The sequence below is a fragment of the Mastacembelus armatus genome, unplaced genomic scaffold (genome assembly GCF_900324485.2).
Source record: "Mastacembelus armatus unplaced genomic scaffold, fMasArm1.2, whole genome shotgun sequence".
In the NCBI taxonomy this organism is placed as follows: Eukaryota; Metazoa; Chordata; class Actinopteri; order Synbranchiformes; family Mastacembelidae; genus Mastacembelus; species Mastacembelus armatus.
In genome coordinates this window covers 1,772,587-1,787,403 of record NW_022872939.1, presented here as the reverse complement: position 1 = coordinate 1,787,403, position 14,817 = coordinate 1,772,587, and the positions used below count along the sequence as shown (strand labels likewise).

Below are 14,817 nucleotides of genomic sequence, written 5' to 3'. Positions count from 1 at the left end.
GCATTTTTTATTTAGTTTAAAAGAGGACGACAATAACAGTGTGGCTGCTTATGCCACATTTGGTGTCAATAAAATTGCCAGTGGCATCTCTGGCTGCCACCTCTGGTGCTGCTAACAAAGCGTCGCAGCACCTCTTAAAATCCTGTGGCAGCTGCCGTGGCACCTCTTGAAATGCAGTGGCATCTGTAGTGCCATTTCCGGGTGCCACTGCAGAAAATCATGCTTGAAGCCCTGCTTCACCAAAATGAATTAATTCATAAACCTGTCATCAGTTTTTCTGCTGATTGTACAACAAGGAATGAATCTGGATGTGTTAACATCAGCAAAACTCAGCTACACAATGTGTTTACCCTCCCCAGTGGAGCTGTGGCAGTAGAAAACAGGTTCTGCATGAAGGAAAATCTGCAACCCCAAAATATTGTACCAGGTACATATACCAAGTGTACATATACCTATACATGTTGGCATTCATGGTTCTCTCAATGAACTGTAGCTCCCCAGTGCTGGCAGCACTCATGCTGCCCCAGACCACTCCCACCACCATGCTTGACTGTAGGCAAGACACACTTTTCATTGTACTCCTCACCTGGTTGCCGCCAGACACGCTTGACACCATCTGAACCAAATAAGTTTATCTTAGTCTCATCAGACCACAGGTTCCAGTTCCAGTAATCCATGTCCTTAGTTTGCTTGTCTTCAGCAAACTGTTTGCGGGCTTTCTTGTGCATCATCTTTAGAAGAGGCTTCCTTCTGGGATGACAGCCATGCAGACCAATTTGATGCAGTGTGCGGCGTATGGTCTGAGCACTGACAGGCTGACTCCCCACCCCTTGAACCTCTGCAGCAATGCTGGCAGCACTTATACATCTATTTCCCAAAGACAACCCCTGGATATGACGCTTGGCATGTGCACTCAGCTTCTTTGGTCGACCACGGCGAGGCCTGTCTGAGTGGAACCTGTCCTGTTAAACTGCTGTATGGTTCTGGCCACCGTGCTGCAGCTCAGTTTCTGGGTCTTGCAAATCTTCTTACAGCCTAGGCCATCATTATGTAGAGCAACAATTCTTTTTTTCAGATCCTCTAAGAGTTCTTTGCCATGAGGTGCCATGTTGAACTTCCAGTGACCAGTATGAGAGACTGAGAGCAATAACACCAAATTTAACACACCTGCTCCCCATTCACATCTGAGACCTAGTAACACTAACGAGTCACATGACACCGGAGAGGGAAAATGGCTAATGGGGCCCAATTTGGACATTTTCACTTAGGGGTGTACTCACGTTTGTTACCATCGGTTTAGACATTAACCCTCTGGGGTCGACGCACGCGCCGGCGCGTTTTGACGCATCTTTTTCTGATAAGGCCGGAACAAACTTAAATTACTCCATCAATTCTGATTGTACAGATAAAAGAAGTATATCATTCAAATCTGTAAAGGGTCTAGTTTTAGTGGTATACCATCATAATAACAACAAAACGTTGTGCTTTTTTTAAATAAAGAAAGCCGACAGGGTGCGCTCTCGGACTTTTCTGTCTCTGCCATTTCTCTTCACAGACGCGTAAATAAAACAACCAGAATCTCAGCGAATACTTGCCTCATAAAAATAAGAATTATATGGCTAGAAAGCTTGAAATGTTTTCTTTTGAGTGAAACAATTCAAGTCAAAAACAAATCATCACTTTTTATTTAATCCGTATGAACGTAAGGAGAAGTCCGTTTTTTCCCGTCTCACCTCATTACAGGTAATGTGGTCCCGCCTTGTACACTGTCCACTGTTCACATGTAAATAATCTCAGGTGAACCAGGTAAATATGTGCACACCCCCGAGAAATGACACAAAATATCAAACTTCATCATAGAATTTACTCACTTTTTCGGCGTGTTTGGATGATGGCGCGTTACGCACGTGAAGCGGCGCTCCTTACATTCCACACAGAGACAAATAGTTTAGCTTGTCCTCAGAGTAAAAACACTGATTTTAACTCAAATGAGGATCGTTTGGCTCCTCATTGTGTTGTATTGTACAGCACTAATCCGTCCCATCTACATTGACTGAAAGGCTCATTATGCGCGCCTTTGTCTGGTCGTTCAGTGCGTCTTTTGTGTTCTCAGGTAAATCACATGACTATTCATCCTCAGACACACCCTCTTGCATATGGCCTTTCTGGACAAAAAGTGTCTTAGAAAATTTAAATCAGTGTATTGTTTACTGTGAATGTGTGAACAAGATGACATTCACAGCACTCTGAAGTAAACACTTTAGCCTACAACATGCTGGTCTCCAAAGTCTTGTGAACCAATGTTCTGTTTGTGTTTTATGGTCTTATTTCAGTGAGTAAAAAATTGTAGTTTTGCTCTAACCATGCATAAACACTTTTTTCTCAAAAACACAATAATGTATAAACTTGCTGCTCACATATTATTGTAGCCAATTTTGTGCTGATTACAGTGTTATCAGACTTTAGACATTAATATGTTTAAAAAACACTGAAAAAAGCACAAATGTCAGGACATGTCAAAATTTGTCCAGGCCCCAAAAACCCCCTCAGACCCCAGAGGGTTAATGGCTGTGTGTTGAGTTATTTTGAGGGGACAGCAAATTTATACAAATTTATACAAGCTGTACACTCACTACTTTACATAGTAGCAAAATGTCATTTCTTCAGTGTTTCACATGAAAAGATATAATAAATTATTTACAAAAATGTGAGGGGTGTACTCACTTCTGTGAGATACTGTATATATATATATATATATATATATATATATATACAGTCCCATCCAACTACCGTCCGATAACCTGCCTCTGCACAACATGGAAGCTCCTGTCAGGCATCATAGCGGCTAAGATGAGTAGGCACATGGCTCAACACATGAGTGGGGCCCAGAAAGGAATGGGTAAGGACACCAGGGGAGCAAAACACCAACTACTGGTGGATAAAGTGGTCGCTCGAGACTGTAAGACCAGACAGACCAACCTGTGCACCGCCTGGATTGACTACAAGAAAGCCTACGACTCAATGCCTCACACATGGATCCTGGAATGCCTGGAGCTGTACAACATCAATAGGACCCTAAGAACCTTCATAAGGAACTCAATGGGACTGTGGAAAACAACCCTAGTAGCCAACCTCAAGCCGATAGCACAAGTCTCCATCAAGTGCGGCATCTACCAAGGAGATGCTCTGTCCCCGCTGCTGTTCTGCATAGGCCTGAACCCCCTCAGCCAGATCATCGCTAAGACTGGCTTCGGATACCGACTGCGAAATGGGGCAACCATCAGCCACCTCCTGTACATGGATGACATCAAGCTGTATGCCAGGACTGAGCGAGACATCGACTCACTGATCCACACCACCAGGATATACAGCAACGACATTGGAATGTCATTCAGACTGGACAAGTGTGGTTGAATGATAACAAAGAGAGGGAAGGTTGTCAGGACTGAAGGAGTTGAACTCCCAGAAGGCAGCATAGCGGATGTTGAGGGGAGCTACAAGTACCTTGGAATCCCACAGGCAAATGGGAACCAAGAAGAAGCCACAAGGAGAGCAGCCACAGCCAAATACCTACAGAGAGTAAGGCAAGTCCTAAGAAGTCAGCTAAATGGGAAGAACAAGGTCCAAGCCATCAACACCTACGCCCTGCCGGTCATCAGATACCCCGCTGGCATAATAAGCTGGCCAAAAGAGGACATAGAAGCCACTGATATCAAGACAAGGAAGCTCTTCACAATGCATGGATGACTTCACCCCAAATACAGCATCCTGAGACTGTACGCTAAGAGGAAGGAAGGAGGCCGGGGACTGGTGAGCGTGAGAGCCACCATCCAAGATGAAACGACCAAGATCCATGAGTACATCAGGAAGATGGCCCCAAGCGACGGAAGACTCAGTGAATATCTCAGGCAACAGAAGCCCGATGCAGAGGAAGAAGAGCGAGAACCATCATGGCAGGACAAACCCCTGCACGGCATGTACCACCGACAGATACAAGAAGTGGCTGATATCGAAAAGTCCTACCGGTGGCTGGAAAAAGCTGGACTGAAAGACAGCACAGAGGCACTGATCGTAGCGGCACAAGAACAGGCCCTGATCACAAGATTGATAGAGGCCGGGGTCTACCACATCAGGCAGGACCGCAAAGATGCCCTTGAGACAATCCAGCACATAACAGCAGGTTGTAAGATGCTAGCAGGCAGAGCGTACATGGAACGCCATAACCAAGTGGCCGGCATAGTGTACAGGAACATCTGTGCCGAGTATGGACTGGAGGTCCCAAGGTCAAAATGGGTCACGCCTCCAAAGGTGAGGGAGAATGACCGAGCTACGATCCTGTGGGACTTCCAGATACAGACCGACAAACAGGTGATGGCTAACCAACCGGACATAGTAGTGGTGGACAAACAACAGAAGAAAGCCGTAGTGGTAGATGTAGCGATCCCAAGTGACAGCAACATCAGAAAGAAGGAACATGAGAAGCTGGAAAAATACCAAGGCCTTAAAGAAGAGCTAGAAAAGATGTGGAAGGTGAAGGCAACAGTGGTCTCCGTGGTAATCGGCACCCTTGGGGCTATGACCCCCAAACTGGGAGAGTGGCTCCAACAGATCCCAGGAACAACATCAGAGATCTCAGTCCAGAAGAGCGCAGTGCTAGGAACAGCTAAGATACTGCGAAGAACCCTCAAACTCCCAGGCCTCTGGTAGAGGACCCGAGATTGAGGAAGACACACACACCACCCATAGGGGTGAGAAGGGAAATTTTTTGTTTTTATTTATATATCAGGGATCTACACTTTCATTCAGTTTTATGGGCACTGATGCCATTGTAGCAAATTGAGAAATTTAAGTGCTCATTAATTAAGTCACTGCAACTGTTGTCTCTGAGTCGAAATACAGTGCAGAATGTCTAATAACATGTAAGCATCTGAAATAATTTTAATTTTAATTTAAATTTTAATTCAACAGTGCATAGTTTATACACATTACTTTTCTATCGTGTCCTTGCTCGCTGGCGAATAAAATGCTACTTCGGTTAGCTTCACCATCGAACATCAGTTATTAGCACCGTCGAAATACTAATAATTAAAGATGGGCTAACACAACAAATTGTAACATTCATACAACACTTCGTAAAATCAACTATTCACATCATTCAATTCACATAAGAAAAGTATCACATGCACATGGCATTAGCTTTGGGCTATCGCTAATTAGCCTCTAAGCTAGCGGACTTTATTTCAGCACAACTTTCTTACATAGGAAACTCACCAATGCAAGGCAATGTGTTCTAAGCAGAAAATGGTGTATTTTCTAAACGTCGGCTGCTCTCAGCCGTTCTTCAGTTCAAGTTGTCAATCGACGAAGCTCTCTCTCGCTCAGTGTGTCTCGACCGCATAGTGATCATGAGAGTCTGGTATCACGTAAAGCACGTAAACCGGATGTTCCGATTCAGGGCGGGATAATTAACCTTATTGGTTAGTTCGAGATCACATACCGACTATATCATTGGCTGATTGTAATATCACTAATCACAATACAATATTTCGCTGCAGTTCTTTATCATATTTCAACCCTATCTTTCTATCACTACTAACACTATATCTAATGAATTAGCTTCTTCTCTAATATTCCTAATAATCAACCTAAATCTTATCTACCTCTTTTTACACTGGGTTACACTCAGGTATGGGAGGAGTTCGGTGAGGCCATGGAGAAGGACTACCTGTCCCCCCCAAAGAGATTCTGGCAAACGTCTTCCATAAGGGAAGCAGGGGCCTGGGATACGAAGGCTGATCCATCCATCACCCAAGCCGAAGTCACTGAGGTACTTCGGCAGCTCCTCAGTGGCAAAGCACCGGGGGTGGATGAGATCCTCCCCGAGTACCTCAAGTCTCTGGATGTTGTTGGGCTGTCATGGCTGAAACACCTGTGCAAAATCGCGTGGCATTCAGGGACAGTACCCCTGGATTGGCAGACCGCGGTGGTGGTTCCTCTTTTTAAGGGGACCGGAGGGTGTGTTCCAACTACAGAGGGATCACACTCCTCAGCCTCCCGGGGAAGGTCTATGCCAGGGTGCTGGAGAGGAGGATCCGGCCGGTGGTCGAACCTCGGATCCAGGAGGAACAATGCGGTTTCCGTCCTGGCCGTGGAACACTGGACCAGCTCTACACCCTCTCGAGGATGCTCAAGGGTTCATGGGAGTTTGCCCAACCAGTCCACATGTGTTTTGTGGACTTGAAGAAGGCATTCGACCGGGTTCCTCATGACATCCTGTGGGAGGTGCTCCAGGAGTATGGGGTCCGGGGCCCTTTGCTGAGGGCTATCCGGTCTCTGTACAAACGGTGCAGGAGCTTGGTTTGCATTACCGGTAGTAAGTCCGACCTGTTCCCAGTGCACGTTGGACTCCGGCAGGGCTGCCCTTTGTCACCGGTTCTGTTCATTACTTTCATGGACAGAATTTCTAGGTGCAGCCAGGGGCCAGAGGGAGTCCTACTTGGTCTCCTACCATCAATCCCCTCTTTGTCACCGATGTTGAAGTAGCTAGTTGAAGTAGCTGTATTCGTAGTAACTAATTGTCATCTTGAAGGCAAGGCAAGTTGGGACACTAAGAATTAAAATAAGAAACAGCAAATAGTGAAATTAAAATTAAAGGATAGCGAAATTAAATAGTGAAATTAAAATTAAAGGAAACTGAGTGCAGATAAATCACTGTCATATCTTATATGCCATGCTAAAAAGAAAGGTTTTTAGCTTGGATTTAAACATTGCCAGAGATGAGGCTTGTCTAACATCATGAGGAAGACAATTCCAGGTTTTAGTTGCATAGAATTGAAAAGCACGAGCAGAAGGCCTGTCCCTGATGTTCTCAGAGTTCGAGATGGTTCATATGGCATCAACATGTCAGAGATGTAATGTGGTGCTGAGCCATGAAGAGACTTATACACAAGCAGTGGTGTTTTAAAGTCTATTTTCTGAAAGACAGGAAGCCAGTGCAGAGATCTGAGGAGTAATGTGGTTGTACTTCCTAGTTCTAGTCAGGACCCGAGCAGCAGCGTTCTTAATGTACTGCAGCTGCCTTACAGCTCTTTTTGAGAGCCCTGTGAGCAGGCCATTACAGTAATCTAACCTGCAGGCGATAAATGCATGAATGAGTCTTTCCAAGTCTACTTTAGACATGGTCCCTTTGATTCTGGCAATGTTTTTGAGATGATAAAATGCTGACGATGTTATTGATTTAATTGGCCGTTAGAATTCATGTCTGAGTCCATGATTACCTCTAGTTTTCTAACTTGATTTTTAAATTTTAGAGAAAGAGCAAGTCTCTCGAGTAGGTGACTGCTGACATTTTCTCTTTGTTTCTGTGGCCCAAAGATGATTATTTCAGTCTTGTCACTGTTTATTTGGAGAGAGTTGTTTTGCATCCACAGAGTGATCTGTTCAATATAGTGACACAATGAAACAACTGGTCCATATTAACCAGCTGTGAGTGAAATGTAAATCTGAGTGTCATCTGCATTATTGCTGCGTATTAACTGGCCTAAAGGAAACGTAAAGACTGAACAAAAGGTGTCCCAAGATGGACCCCGGAGGGAACCCACAGAGAATTAAGCCACTGTTTAATATTGTTTGTGTATATTGTGCATTTTCCCCTTTATGATCCAGACATTTTGGGATTAAGAATGAAAGTCTCCAGAGCCTGAGATTATTAATGTTATCCTCATATAAATACAATTAATGGATAATATGCACAGTTGCGCACTGTTGGCCATAATTCTGCCAGTTTGTCAGCATGTTTAAATGTTATTTGTTTTCCTAAGAACTCACATTAACCCTTTGGTGGGAGGCGACCCATGTGAACACAGAGAACGAACATACAAACTCCCTACCAAGCCCAAGCTGTGTGCTCACCTACAATATTCTAAAGGTAAGGTCTGTGAGTGTCTTTAAATTCAAACTCACTCCTGGTGCTTTACATGAACCAAGAACCTAAGGATTTCAAACTAAAATACATGTGCAGGTAATACAGCTACCTGCACTGTAATTGTTTTTACCTCCGTTATGCCATCTTTGCAACTAAATTATTGTCATATTGATTGTTACAATGAAAGATATCTTTGGGGAAAAATGTCAAATCCTCATATGGTTTATACAGTATGGGTGATGTATGGCAAGACATGATGACAAACCATCCATTATCTATACTCGCTTATTCCTTAAACAGTGTCACAGGGATCTGCTGGGAGTAAACCCACGCAAACTCCACAGAGAAAGGGCGGTTTGCTAACCCAGGACCTTCTTGCTGGGAGGCAACAGTGCTAACCACTCAGCCACCATGTTGCCCCTGATGACAATTCAATTCAGTTAATGTCATTTCAGTTTTGTCTGTATAGCCTAGCATCACAATTTTCAATTCCCCCTGTGAGGTTTACAATTTGTGACATCCTTTGTCTTTACAATCTTTATTTAAAGCAGGAAGAACTAGAAATAGTTTTAATGTGGTAAAAATTAGGGAAAAAGGCTCAGGGAAAACCTCAGATGGGAGGGATATCTCTCCCAGGATGGACAGACATGTAATAGATGACACCTGTACAGAAGAACATAAACCCTTAATAAAGTGACAGGTGTGTGAGTGTGTGTTTGGGAAAATCTTGCAACAGCAATTACCTGAACTGCAAACTTCAGGGGTTTTTGTGGACTAAAACCTTCACCTGATCTTTCATTAGCATGAAGGTGGATACTGAAAGGATTTTCATTTAAAGTGAATTATTTCTTTGAGGTTGTTTAATGAAATGGTGAAAAATGAAATGCTACTTTTTAAGGATTATTCACTAATTCTGTGTATGTATGTATTTCCCTAGATGCACCAAATATCTGACTGATTACAGGCAGTTTGGAGGAGGATTCTTCTTTATCTGCTATGTTGCACCGTCACATCTGGTAGATATTGATTGAACTTTTTTGATAGGATTTAATTTTAATGACAAATACACTGTACAGGTTCAGTTCTAAATATTGTTTGTAAGTTACTTGAGGATATTTCACAGTAATCTTGGTTAGGTTATATTTTATGGGAATTTGAAATAACTTAAGTGTTTTTATAAGTTTATTGAAGGTGTGTGATCATAATAATTTTGGACGTTTAGACCTCTTGGCAGTGTCATTCATTTGAAGGTTTTTGTGTTAATTTAACAAAACTGCAATATTTGTCATCAGTACTTTGAGCATTTTCACTTATTTGAAGATACTGAATAACAATAATAATAATAAAGGAAAAAATTGTAAAATAATATTTTTCAGCAGAACCTTGAGCATTGTCACTTTATTGGAGGTGTGTATTCCTAATAAATTTGTAGAAATCTGTAAAATAAAGGTGAGGTCCTGCAGAACTTAAAGCATTGTGACTTATTTTAAGATTTTTGCTAATAATTTTGGAGAAAACTGTAAATTAACAATTTTTTTAGCAGAACTTTGGACATTGCCACTTTATTGAATGTGTGTAATCCTAATAAATCAGTAAAAATCTAAAAAGTAATTGTATTTTCCTGCAACAGCTTTGACACTGTCACTATATTGAAGGTGTATGATAATAATAATACAGGTAAAAACCATAAAATGACAATATTTTTCAGCAGAACCTTGGACATTGTCACTTTATTTGAGGTGTGGAAGTACAACCACCTCTCTGAACTGGCTTCTTGTCGCTCAGAGAATAGACTTTAAAACAGCACTGCTTGTGTATAAGTCTCTTCATGGCTCAGCACCACAGTACATCTCTGACATGTGTATTGTGCATGTCATATGAACCATCTCGAACTCAGGGACAGGCCTTTTGCTCGTGCCCAGAGTCAGGACTAAACAGGGAGAAGCAGCGTTTCAGTTTTATACAGCTAAAACCTGGAATTGTCTTCCTGATGATGTTAGACAAGCCTCATCTCTGACAATGTTTAAGTCAAGGCTAAAAACTTCTTTTTAGCTCTACATATATGCACTCATTCTCTTTTAATTTAATTTAATCATTTTTTTATTTTATTTAAAATCTTTGGGAGGTGGAAGTCTTTTTTACTATTTTTATTTTGATTTTGGCCTATGTAGTTTTAACTTGTCTTTTACTTCTGTAAAACACTTTGAATTACTCTGCATATGAATTGTGCTATACAAATAAACTTGCCTTGCCTTGATGTACATAAGCACCTTTCTCAGGGTTCCATCATAAACCCTGTTTGGCCTTTGTGTTTAACCAATTCAGCAGCAATGTTGTAGTTTGATTATGTATGCATTGTCATTCATGTCAACACTGTAGTAATGTGGTACTTGAACATCATATGTATTAGTGCTTGCAGCAAAGGCAAAGGCAAATTTATTTGTATAGCACGTTTCATACACTACGCAATTCAAAGTGCTGCAGCAGCATGATGTCTCAATGGTGAACAATGTCAGCTCAGACCAAGAAGAACCTGAGCTCTTCTTCAACCAAATTTTATCAAATTGGTTTAATTTATCCATAGTGTTTAAAGCCTGCTCTGTGATGGACTGCTTTTCCCCAGCACATGCTGGGATATGTGCAAGTCATTTTATCGCCATGTGTGGATTTTTCAGTTGTCTGCAGGCCCAGATCTGTCAGTTTTAGAGTATGGCCACTATAGCTTTTCGTTAATACACACCTGTTGGGGAGTTAAAGCGAAAATTAATGCAGTAAGTGATAATAGATTTGCATGAGGACACAACATATAACCAACAATTAGGAGTTAAATTAGCACTGAGCACTTATTCTTAAATCTGTACACCTATTGTATGACTGGCAAATATTGTGATTTATGAAAAAAAAAGTAAATTTTGTTTTAATGGTAAAATGATAAGATAAAGTGTATGAATAGGTTAAGAGTAATCAAAATTAATTAATTAATTACATATATTCATTAAGTAAAATGTCTTTTCAGTTCTTTTGACCATTCAATTTCTATGTAGAACTATTACATAATTGCCACCACATACTGTACGTTTTCTGTATCTGACTGAATGTGAATAGGGTATTTGGGTATTTGTGGACAATTAGCTTTCATTAGGATCTCTGTGTTTCTCAGTTTGGTTTGCTAAACCAAATTGCTTATCTAAATAATGTGACTTGACTAATGGATTCAAGCAAAAAATCAGAAAGCATAAATAACATTTTTACATCTATGTCCAGAATCTGGAAATCATATTTGTTTTCAAACATTTTCAATTTACTTAACACCACATAAGGTTATTTTCCACTCTAATGTAAGACAAATTTTAATATCTCCGCCCATCAGCATGCCCAGTACATGCCCACCTCGCCTCCACCCGTGCTCCCCTCGTTTGTCTGTGTTTGGGTTATCAAACGTTGAGGCGAACTTGTCATCAACATGGTCACTGCTGTAGGACATCTCATGCAATGCAAAATTATATAGATACACAAATACAAAATAAAAAAATATAGTGTTGTATTTGTTAGATTATTGTGGACATAAACCCTTATAATGTGCCACATAGTCAATTATGGTTTAAATGTAAAATTACACATGAGAAATTAAAGAGATTTACCTTAAAATTACAGAGAAAAACTTTTGATGTTTACTATGGATATAAACCTTTGTATAATGTGCAGCATATTTAATTACTGTTAATCAGCTTAATTTTACATACATTTTTCTGTAATTCAAGAAAATGGAAAATAGTATGTAAAATAAATACAGTAAATTTATAATTAAAAAATGAGAAATGGTAATTTTAGCTTAGAGCTTTAACTCATTCACGTGTCAGAAGTGGCATGTGTCAGTTAAGGGGATGCATGTGTGATGGTTATTTCTACAACTCTGATTTTTCTCTGATAGAGTGATTGGAACAGATACTTCTTTGTCACAAAAAACATTCATGAAGTTTGGTTCTTTTATGACTTTATTATGGGTTAACAGAAAAAAGTGATGACATCTGCTGGGTCAAAAATATACATACAGCAGTGCTAATATTTGGTTACATGTCCCTTAGCCATTTTCACTTCAATTAGGCGCTTTTGGTAGCCATCCACAAGCTTCTGGCAAGCTTCTGGTTGACTCTTTGACCACTCCTCTTGACAGAATTGGTGCAGTTCACTTAAATTTGATGGCTTTCTGACATGGACTTGTTTCTTCAGCATTGTCCACATGTTTTCAATGGGGTTTAAGTCAGGACTTGACTTGAGTTTTTTCTTGATTAGAAATGACACAGGCGTCTCCCAGAAATAAAGACAATGTACAAGAGGCATCATCATGGAAAAAATTATTACTCATTTTTTATTTTATTATTTTTATTTTTATTTTATTTTATTTATTTATTTATTTTTAAGAAAAAGTGGCATGTGAATAAAAGTAACTTTAATATATAGGTATATTTAAAGGTTTAGAGCTATTTAGATAACCTATTATTGATTTTTTTAAAAACACTAAACATTTCTGTCCTCTAGGTTCTAAAATATGGGAATTCACTGCTTTTCTTTATCTTACAAATGTTTGCTGGGTTTGTGCCTGTGCTGGAAACCAGGCTAAAGACCTGCCCAGAGAGAATTGGGGGTAGGGGGCTTGGTTGCATGGTTGGCCAAATGACGCGGGATAAATCAGGCAGTGGAAAAGAGTGAACAGGAGAGTGTAAAGTGTAAGTGTATGTAGAGCACAAAAGACATACAGAAACATACACAATCTTTTTCTGAAACCAGATTACATTTACTATGTTTTAAAAGCATTTTAAATGCCATGCACTAACCATTAAGTTTGTACTAGTCAGCTAATTATTGCAGCTCTAAAGTAGTTTATTGAAACTCACGCAACATTTTTTTTTTTGTATTTTTCAGTCTTAAAAATAATTCATAGGAATATTATTAATCAGTTCATGTGGTATCTATTATACATCATGATCTTCCGGGACAGTAGTAGTGTCGTTTGCTACTAATCTGATGCTGCTCACTGAAACTCCACAAAAAAAAAACTTCTAAACCTCTTCTAATCCTCTAATTCTTACTATATGATTCTTTATACAGCAGCACCAACAGAGAAGCAGAGACAATTTCACTGAGAAAATGAAGAATCCCCCACACGCCAAAAACCCACACTTCAATCCACAATTACAAGACTATATGTGGTACCGACCTCTGCAAACAAACATTTTGGTGATGTTTATGGTTTTATTCATATCACATAAGGTTCTCTGTTTATGAAACTCTAAATCTATAAATCTATATAATCTATATAATCTGCTGCTCCTGATCAGAGTCAGGAAGGTTCAAAGCTTTTGAACCAGCCTGTTCAAGAGACACACAACCCTGAGCAAACAGGAAGTCCCAGCCACACAGACATGAACAGTGGAATCAGACCAGGCAGCACAACAACTTTCTTTAAAGCTGGGCCGCTGTTCTGGGCTTAGCTGCAGCCTCAATGTGGATAAAAACTGATCAGAGCTGATCAGAACTTTATGTCCACAGGTGAATCAAACTGTTGAACTGATCACACGGAGAGAACAGGAAGCAGCACATGTAGCATTATTTCCTCCTTTTCTTTCAGTGGCTTTGTGTGGACCCAAGTTCTTCTCTCCACAGGCCACAGACAGAGAAGAGAGTGTGAGACTTCAACAGTCAAATCATAACAATGTTGGATTAACATTCACCTGCTTCAGCTTCAGTTTTCCTCACCGCACGGTCTGCTTTCAACATGGAGTCTGAACTCACAGACTGAACAGTTCCTACTGCGGTTACAGGAAGTCACCTGACTGTGTGTGTGTGTGGCCTTCACAGAGTTTAACACAATGTGTTCTTTGCTTGAACTTCTGTTTTCTCTGAATTTTAAAGTAGAAAGTTACTGGTCATCCAGGCCTTTATGTCAGTTAGACACACTTGAAGTCTGGTTAACTGGTTTGTGTTAACAGGTTTAATAGATAGATACAACTTGTCATCTGCATAGCAGTGGTAATTAATAGAGTGCTTCCTAATGACATAGCCTAAAGGAAGCATGTACGTGGTGAAAAGAATCGGTCCTAGCACAGAGCCTTGTGGAACTCCATAACTAACTTTTGTGCGTGTGGAAGGTTCATCATGGACATGAACAAACTGGAATCTGTCCGATAAATAGGATTGGAACCATTTTAACGCTGTTCCTCTGATACCAGTCACATGCTCCAGTCTCTGTAATAAGATGTTGTGGTCAATAGTGTCGAATGCAGCATTAAGGTCTAGGAGGACAAGTATAAAAACAAGTTCATTATCTAAGGCTAAGAGAAGATTGTTGGTGACTTTTAACAGTGGTGTTTCTGTATCATGTACCATGATGTGCCCTAAATCCCGATTGAAAATCTTCAGATAGTTCATTTCTGTGTAAGAGGTCTGATAGCTGCTTAGCAACAGCTTTTTCTAGAATTTTAGAAATAAATGGCAGGTTGGATATTGGTCTATAATTAGCCAAGACTCCTGGATCAAGACTAGGCTTTTTGAGTAAGGGTTTGATTACTGCAGTTTTAAAGGCCTGTGGTACGTAGCCTGACAGTAGAGATAAATTTACTAAGTCTAATAAAGATGAGTTAATTAATGGCAGGGTGTCTTTAAGCAGTCTATTCGGGATGAAATCTAAGAGACAATGAAGCAACTACTGATATAAATTCAAAGAGATCTATGGGAGAGAAGCAGTCTAGACATAACTGATGTCTTACAGATGTTTCAAGAGCTACTGTAGTAGAAGAATCATTTATTGCAGGTATAGGAAGCATCTGCTGAATTTTATCTCACTGTAGCCTGGCTACAGTGCTGAAAAGAAACCTGGGATTGTTCTTATTTTC

General features: G+C 40.4%; 2 protein-coding genes and 1 pseudogene across 2 annotated transcripts in view; 2 read left to right on the top strand and 1 right to left on the bottom strand.

Annotated features, from left to right (window-relative positions):
• The window catches only part of LOC113137738 (zinc finger protein 208-like), an 852,137-nt pseudogene that overhangs the window by 80,414 nt on the left and 756,906 nt on the right, over nt 1-14,817 (bottom strand).
• LOC113137744 (zinc finger protein 665-like) overlaps nt 1-14,817 on the top strand; it is a 323,439-nt gene that overhangs the window by 207,090 nt on the left and 101,532 nt on the right. The gene's annotated exons all lie outside the window — the stretch shown is intronic.
• The window catches only part of LOC113137743 (NACHT, LRR and PYD domains-containing protein 12-like), an 884,868-nt gene continuing 882,646 nt past the window's right edge, over nt 12,596-14,817 (top strand). The window contains exon 1 of the mRNA XM_026319577.2: nt 12,596-12,651. The gene's annotated coding sequence lies outside the window, so the exon portion shown is untranslated. The remainder of the gene's footprint in view (nt 12,652-14,817) is intronic.